Below are 7,946 nucleotides of genomic sequence, written 5' to 3'. Positions count from 1 at the left end.
AAAGTGCACATTGAGAGAGTGGTAATAATGAGAGGCATTGTAAACAAAATCACTGGGAGACAGTAATAACGTAACACTACTAAAGCGTTATATTTAATCCGAAATTTGGAGGAGAGAAAAAAATGACCCACAATCAGCTCTTTATTTCCTGGTTTTAATTCTCAGGTATTTTTTGATTGCACCTTACTTTTGTTGTTCCTCTATTTGTTTGTGGTTCTGGCCTTGGCTGTCTAAGTCTATGAGAAGGAGTAAGTGATCAGAGGGGGTTAGGATACATTCATACTATTTCACTTTAATTTGGCTTGTTAAAAGGAAGGAGATAATCTCTTCTTTGAACTGCCCGTGGCCAAAACTCTGACGACTCCAAGGGGAACCTTAGCTTCTGTGGATAACATTATATAACAGAATTATATGTGAAGTTATAATACATAGAAAATGAAAGGTGTTTTTCTGTCTAAGGTTTATTATAACATCAATGTCTAAACCTAGATTATCCCTGGCTTCTAATAGAACAGAAAATTTCGAAGATATTCACATAGGATGGGACATATGATCTGGTGCTTGGCAGCTGGAGGGCGTGGGGAATACTTCAGACCTTTTTGAAATAGTACAGAACATCTGTGTTTAGACAACTGAACCCTGCTGTGGGTACCTCTGTTTGGATAAATTGAATAGCTTTCAGTTCCTCACTAGTGACATTGAATAGAACTAGATGAATTTGATGTCTGGTGCACTCATAGACCTAAATGCTTGGTACAAGAGAGACATGAACTTGCTGGAGCAAGTTCAATGAAAGGCCAAAAGCTGATGAAGGCCTTGGAACATCACTTTTATAAGAAGAGGCTGACAGAGCTCGGGCTGTTCAAACTGCAGAAGTGAAGGCTGAGAAGGATTGAGTCAATGTGTATACATTGATGATGAGGGAATACAGAAGTGAAGCCAGAGTTCTCAGTGGTGTGCATTGAACTGGTTGCCCAGAGGGGCTGAGGAATCTCCTTTCTAGGAGATGTATAAAACCCAACTGACCTGGGCCTGGGCAGCCAGCTCTAAGTGACCCTGCCCTGAGTGGGGCATAGGAGCTCTGAATCTGGAGCTGCTTTTTCACATCAACTGTTCTGTGGCTCTCTTTTGGTGTTATGTACAAGAAAAGAAGAGCTTTTGAAGGAAAAGATACTTAGAAATGCCTCAGCCAGGGAAGTAGGAGTTTCTAGTATCTGAATTTGTATCTGTATATGTAAATACAACCATGCAGACAACTAAACTGAAGTTCCTTGATTTGTACTCACATGCATCCAATATCCAGAAATACCTAGAGTGTGGGCACAGAAGTATCTGATAGCCCATAGAACAACTTTAAAAGCTTAATAAAGTGTCACTGCAAACCCTCTCTTCTCTCTAAAGAGGTATCATTTTGTTAAAAATGTGCCTTTGATGCCTTATAAATGTCCACTGGGGAGAATATGGGCTTTCCATAAAGATTTTATACAGATTCCTAGGCCTCTGCTCATAAGCAAAATATATCCGGAATAATTTTTTTAGTCATTTCAACTATTTGCCCTCAAAGTGGTATTAAGCTATTGTTCGTGTCAGGGTTCTTCACAAAAGTAACAGAATTACAGAATCACAGAATGGGTAAGGTTGGAAGGGACCACAGTGGGTTTATCTGGTCCAACCTTCCTGTTCAAGCAGGACCATCCTAGAACTCATGGCACAGGCTGTATTCAGATGGTTCTTGAGTATCTCCAGAGAGGGACACTCCACAACCTCTCTGGGCTACCTGCACGGTCACCCACACTGTAAAGAAGTTTTTCTTCATGTTCAGGTGGGACTTCCTGTGCATCAGTTTCTGTTCATTTCCTCTTGTCCTATTGCTTGGCAGTACTGAAAAGAGCCTGGCTCCATCCTATAGGCACCCTCCCTTCAGATACTCGAAGGCATTCCTGAGGTCTCCTCTCAGTCATCTCTTCTTAAGGCTGAACCGTAGAAATGTGACTCTACTGGATTTGCCTTTTTATGCTGTCCAGAGTCCTTCAACTTTATCTCAATTCTAATGCTCTCAAACACTACAAGTCCTAAAAAAAACCCCATAAGGATGCTATATTTAGTCAGATTAGATCAAGGATGCTTTCAATTCAGCAGTCTGGGTTCAACAGCAATAGAAAACTGCTGAGAAACTACAGATAAAGCATATAAGGTACTTTCTTTTAATGGTATCTCATCATACCATTCATGGCTCATATTATTACTCATTATTATTTAGAGAAAACATGTTCTAAATAAGTTGATAGAAATTATTTTATTAACAAAGCATATTTTCTCTTAATACCTGCAAGGGAAAGATTTTGCTAAATCTTGGCTTAAAAGCTTTCAGTGTGTTATTGTTGCAGCAATATAAACTTGCATCAGTGACTCAGCTACAGATATATTGTCACTTCTTCCTAATGAGCTTAAGTTCGAAACATTTTTCTTTAGAGAGGAATATGTGGAGCAGGTAGTAAAATTTAAAATGACAACATGGTTTCTCTCATTCAAAGACACTCTACAGACATTCCACTTAAATACTTTGGCTTCAGTCCCACTTTCTTTAAGATGTTGTAAATAACTGAATGACAGTTCAGTTTTATAGCTGCATCTCCAACTACAATTTCAGTCCAAAAAATTTAAATTATATTTTTAAACTGATACCTTGGTTTTCAACTCAAAACATTTTGTGAAGAGTAATTGGTGTTTTTCCTCTACACTATTGTAATCAAAACTCCTTCTAGAGCATGATCTTCTAGCATTAGTCTTAGAAAGATTTTTTTTTAAATTTTATAGATGACTCATAAACTTTGAAAAATGGATCTGATAATGAAAGTGCTGACATAACATTAACCATAGTAGCAAGAACAGTGCCACAGTAATTTATTTACATGTTGCTTTTCAATTTCTTTGCATGGTATTGTTATCATTTTTATGGCAAGTGTTATTTTTCAACAAGTTTCTGATTTGCTATTTTATTCTGCAATCTTTACTGTTGGCTGGGGTTTTCTTACGAATTAATTATACTCTTCAAGGAAATTGCTTAGACCAAGGAAACTGACACAATTTATTATTGTTTCCAAAGGGAAATGTTAATGTCTTCACTACATAGGCTCAGACCTATTGTGGTTTTCTCTATAGTGATATGTATAATAACATAAATAATAATGTAATAATAATTCCTAAAAATCATCAGAAGACATCTTTTCAAGTCAGGAAGGATTGCTGGTATAATTTTCATCTCAGTTCCAGAGATTTAATACTTGAACAACTCCAGTTTCTGTGAATTTATTACATATTGTCCCACTTAGAAGAGCTAAACTTATCTCTTTTATAATGGAATGAACTAAAATCTGAAGGAATGAATATAATTCGTTAAATTTAAGCTCAATATTTATGGGGAAGGAGAAGACAAGGATTTAATTCAAAAGAGAATTATAGGAAGAATAATGACACTCTCTTAGTTGTCAGTAAACTATCAAAGCACAGGTACAAGGAGATACTTCAAGACTTAATTCATGATCAAAATGATGACTTAGCTGTCATCACAGAGACTGTGGGATATGCTGCACATCTGACACAGACACAGAAGAATACAATTTGTTCATGGAGACAAGCAAGGGAAAAATGCAGGAAATGTATTTTATATCAGAGGTGTAAATATTGGTTTAGATGCTACATGAGAATAGACTGATTGAGAACCTGTGCCTAATGTTAAAATGAAAGAAGAAAAGGAAAGTGCTATAACTGGGGATTACTCTAAGCTACCAAATGCATACAATGAGTAAGACTCCGGAGAGAAATCTTTTTGTAACTAATAGAAGAATAAGTGAAGTATCTTAATTAGTAATAAGGGGAATATTTAGCTATCAAGGGGCCTGTTGAGAGCAGGGAAAAGGAAAATGGATGGTTCAGGAAGATTTTCGAATTAGTTTAGAAGTTATTTAAACTGAAAATAGAGACATAAATTAGATAGGCAAGCTCTTCTGTACCAATTATATTAAAATGGGAAGAAGTGACTCAAATGAAGGTGTGAGTGATAATACTATGATATTATTCTTAATAAAACATCAGATAGAGAACAGCAAAGTAAGAGCAAGGGATTATAAGGAAAATAACTCTCAGAGATAGTAAGGAAGAAAAGTATATATAAATATGTGTGTGTGCGTGTATGTAAAGATGGGGGGAAAAATCATTTCAGAAGAGCTGATAGCTTTTAAAAGAAAACTCCAAATTATTCCATTCAAATTATTCATTTCAGATGCTGGCTTAGGGGAAGCATCAATAGATTATCTCAGCTAAATCAAGTTATCTTTGCTGTCCTCAAATTCAACAGGAAAGTTCATAAAATGCTAACATGAACAAATACTAAGTATTAAGGGAAGCATTCACCTGGGACTATAGGCCTTGATGAGAAAAGAGATGTAACTATAAAGGGATTTCTAAGAAAACTCCACTCTATCAGTACATTCACAGTACCAGGAAAGAGGGTGTTATTTTGTTAGAGAGTGGAGACAAATTTGATGTGCTAACAAATAAATGTGGTTGCATCCTTGTTTGTAACACTCCTACTGGGAAAATTCAACCCACATCCCAAATCCCATTGTGTACTTGGAGAAGCTTACATTCCACATGATCCTTTGCATTTAATTTTACTTCAGTTTTGAGGTGAAACCACAGATGAACTTCTCCAATGACATACATGAAGTTCAAACTGTGAAGTCTGTTTATTACATAGAGTACTACCTCAAAATTTAAGGTGCCAGTGTCACTGCTCATTATGTTAATTGTTACAGCTTTTATCCACTAAAAACTAATACAGAAATTGAGAGGAAAAATAAATAGTTGCCTACTTTCTACTCATGTGTCAGCTATATCAAGGTAAAAATATTCTGATTTATAACTCTGAAGGAGTATGAGGGAGGATTTGATTTTTTGTGGGTTAGTCAGTTCCTTCTCCCAATACATCTTACCTCATGCTTCAGGATTTTACAGAAAATGTCAAAATATCCATCTTCACTTTTGAGATCTTCTTACTTTATCTGTCCTGTGGTAACATTCAGAAGTTGAAGAAATTACAGTAAAAGTATGTAAGGCAGGAAAGATTGCAAGAAAGCCTTGCAGCATTCCTCTGAAGTACATATTTTTTACTCATATTGCCTGTCCACACTCTCTACTGCAACTGTGCCAGGGGATGAATAAAGAAACACAGAAGAAATAGTCATCTTGACATGCAGGGGAGGATTTCAGAGACTCAGCAGCACCAATTCATAATTATCTATGAGAGGGGAGATAGTATATATTACATGCATAAACTTGTAATTGTATTTCATTCAGGCACTCCCAGGCACTGCGAGGTGAGGGGTGTATCTGGGTACATCAATCTAGTGAGGCTGCAAGAAAACAATCTTTCTACTATGTCCATATTATCTTAAAAGAGCAGTGACTGTTTTTCCTCTTTGTTCCTCTCATTGACATGTAGTTTTGTACACAGTGTGCTGTTCCTGACTCCATGATGTACACTGGCCCCTGCCTCTTTATTTATTTATTTTATTACTCACCTACTGCAGCAAGATCAAGGGAATGGAGCTAGGTACAGAGTGCAGGGGAAGGGCACTTGGATTGCATAGGATTGACCATGGGATGTTTTAGGGACGAACCAAGGATGGGGAAAAGGAGGAATCAATGTATCTTGGGGAAGAAGAGGGAAAATAGAAGTACAAGTAGATAGATGAGTCAGTTATGTGCAAACAGGCACTGGTTAGTGCATTTGCTTGGCTATACCCTGTTCCTGATCATTACTGTGTGTCTTAGCTTCTCACTAAACCCCACTTCCTAAGCCACTTTCCTGAATAGGGATCTCCATACTGTGCGCAAAAGTGTGTGTGTGGGGCTCAGAGGTAGCCCTGGGGCTGGGACCAGAAGTCAGAGCAGTCCCTGTGTCCATGGTGCTAGTGACAGGAATGAGCATGGCAATAACAGTTAGTGAAGGTTCCTCCAGGTAATACAGAGTCGGTGATGTGGGCTGGGACAGGGGGCAGGATGTGTGCCTCCGAAGCTGCGACCATAGCAGGAGGTGGCAAATGAAGGTGCCAGCCTAGGGGATCTGGAGTCCAGGCCAGCTGCTGGAGAGACAGTAGGATCTGGAGATGGACTGAGTGATCCTTTGGTGTGTGTGTGCGTGCAAGGGTGGCAGCTAAGGTGGGACTGTGGCCTTGAGGGTTTGTACATCCATATGCCAGCAACTGGAGAGACTGGGGGACAGCTCTTGGTCTGACTGACAGTCAGCATGACGGTCAGGCTTCTGCATTTGGAACCTCTGTAGCATCTATATGCCACAGAATTAATTATTTTACCCAAACCAAGTGCTACATGTTATACTAAGGAGCCTAACTTGGTTCTGTATTCCCTGAAATGATTTTAGAGCATACAAGCATTTATTGACATATATAAAATACAGCCTTATTAAAATTAAGACTAGGTTTATGTGCCTCTTCTCTATCTGTTTGCATATATTTGCACAGACTGTAAACTTAAACTACAACCTACATTATTTAAAGAAAGGACTAACGTATAACAAGATTCTCCAGGGCATGGAAGCTAAGAAGTTTAGCAGTTTAGCTTGTAAATCTATTATAATATACAGATAAAATCCCAGAGTCATAATCCTTATTCTTCTTGGTCAAGGCCATTTTGCCAGCACCAGACCTTCTGTTCTCTCTCTTCTCTCTCTTTTTATTACTTTCTTCCTGAGGGATGTTAAGCAAAAATAAATGTTTAGGGAAAGAAAAAAAAAAAAAAACAAAACACTTCCCCTCATCATCTCCCCCAAATCCTTCCTCAGTGTTTAAATAACCTTTAAAATTTTGCTATAGAAATTATTTTCCCATTGATAATAAGAAAATCATTGAATTCAGAAGACTTCTAATTTACTTCATAAAGTCAAATTCCTTGCAAATATTCATATTGTATGAAAAATTACATTTTTAAATTACATTTCTAAAATTACATTTTTCACAGTTCAAGAAAATTTCCACTCAAAACACCCAAAAATCTAATGTCGTACCCTCAGTGCTCTGTCTTAGAGATAAGCTATGTTTAGTGCATGCCAGCACTCCTGTCCTTCAAAAGCTCTGTAGGAAGAGAAGAAAAAGGAAGCACAATATTTAAGCACTTTGATGACATGTTTGGCATTTGAGCTCTCAGCTAAGTAAGACTTTCATTACTTTCATGGGCTTTCTGAAAAATAGGATCCTGCCTTTTTTCCATGGGAGTTCACTGAAAAAGGTCTTATTGGTAAAAAAGAATTTTTTCATGGCTTATAATGGTGTGGGAGAAATATTTATGTATAGAAGACCAACATAAACTTTAGGGAAAATAATATCCTTTCTAACATAAAGCAATAAAGAGCAAGAGAAATTCATTAGATGATTAAGCTGAGGAGGAACCAAAGCAACAGAAACCAGATGACAATCCTGGTCCCTCAGTCAGCTGCATACTTGGTACTGGGTCCTTTTTCTTGATTCACAATTGGAAAAGCAACCAGCATGGAGCATTTAGCTTAGGTAGGTCAAAAATGCCACTGCTTTAAAGTTATCTATTATTGATGTCTGCTATTTATTGATTTATTAGTTATTTATTGATGTCTGCTTTTCTTGTTTGTGTGTAGCTCATCACAAAGAATAATTTCAAATAGACATTCATAATTTGTTTGCAGAATCTCATTTTTCAGCTGTGAATTTATTATTCTAGTGATTTTTTGGGACTGGTTTAACCCAAGCAGGCAATTAAGTACCATGCAGCTGTTCGCTCGCTGCACCTCCTCCACAGCAGAATGGGGAGGAGAATCAGGAGAAGAGTAAAACTCATGGGTTGAGATAAGAACAGTTTAATGATTGACACAAAGCAAAATAAAACACACATGA

General features: G+C 37.4%; 1 long non-coding RNA gene across 2 annotated transcripts in view; it reads right to left on the bottom strand.

The window, feature by feature from the left end:
* Window positions 1-231: 231 nt before the first annotated feature.
* The window catches only part of LOC139592667 (uncharacterized), a 29,939-nt gene continuing 22,224 nt past the window's right edge, over window positions 232-7,946 (bottom strand). For both annotated transcript variants that reach the window (XR_011680087.1, XR_011680086.1), the window contains 2 exons: window positions 7,088-7,154; window positions 232-6,770 (listed from right to left, as the gene is read on the bottom strand). This is a non-coding gene — a long non-coding RNA (uncharacterized lncRNA). The remainder of the gene's footprint in view (window positions 6,771-7,087; window positions 7,155-7,946) is intronic.

Source organism: Agelaius tricolor, unplaced genomic scaffold, assembly GCF_023055355.1.
Source record: "Agelaius tricolor isolate 1412-34295 unplaced genomic scaffold, bAgeTri1.0.p SCAF_9, whole genome shotgun sequence".
NCBI lineage: Eukaryota > Metazoa > Chordata > Aves > Passeriformes > Icteridae > Agelaius > Agelaius tricolor.
Note: the sequence above shows the minus strand (reverse complement) of the source record. Positions and strands in the feature narration are given on the sequence as shown.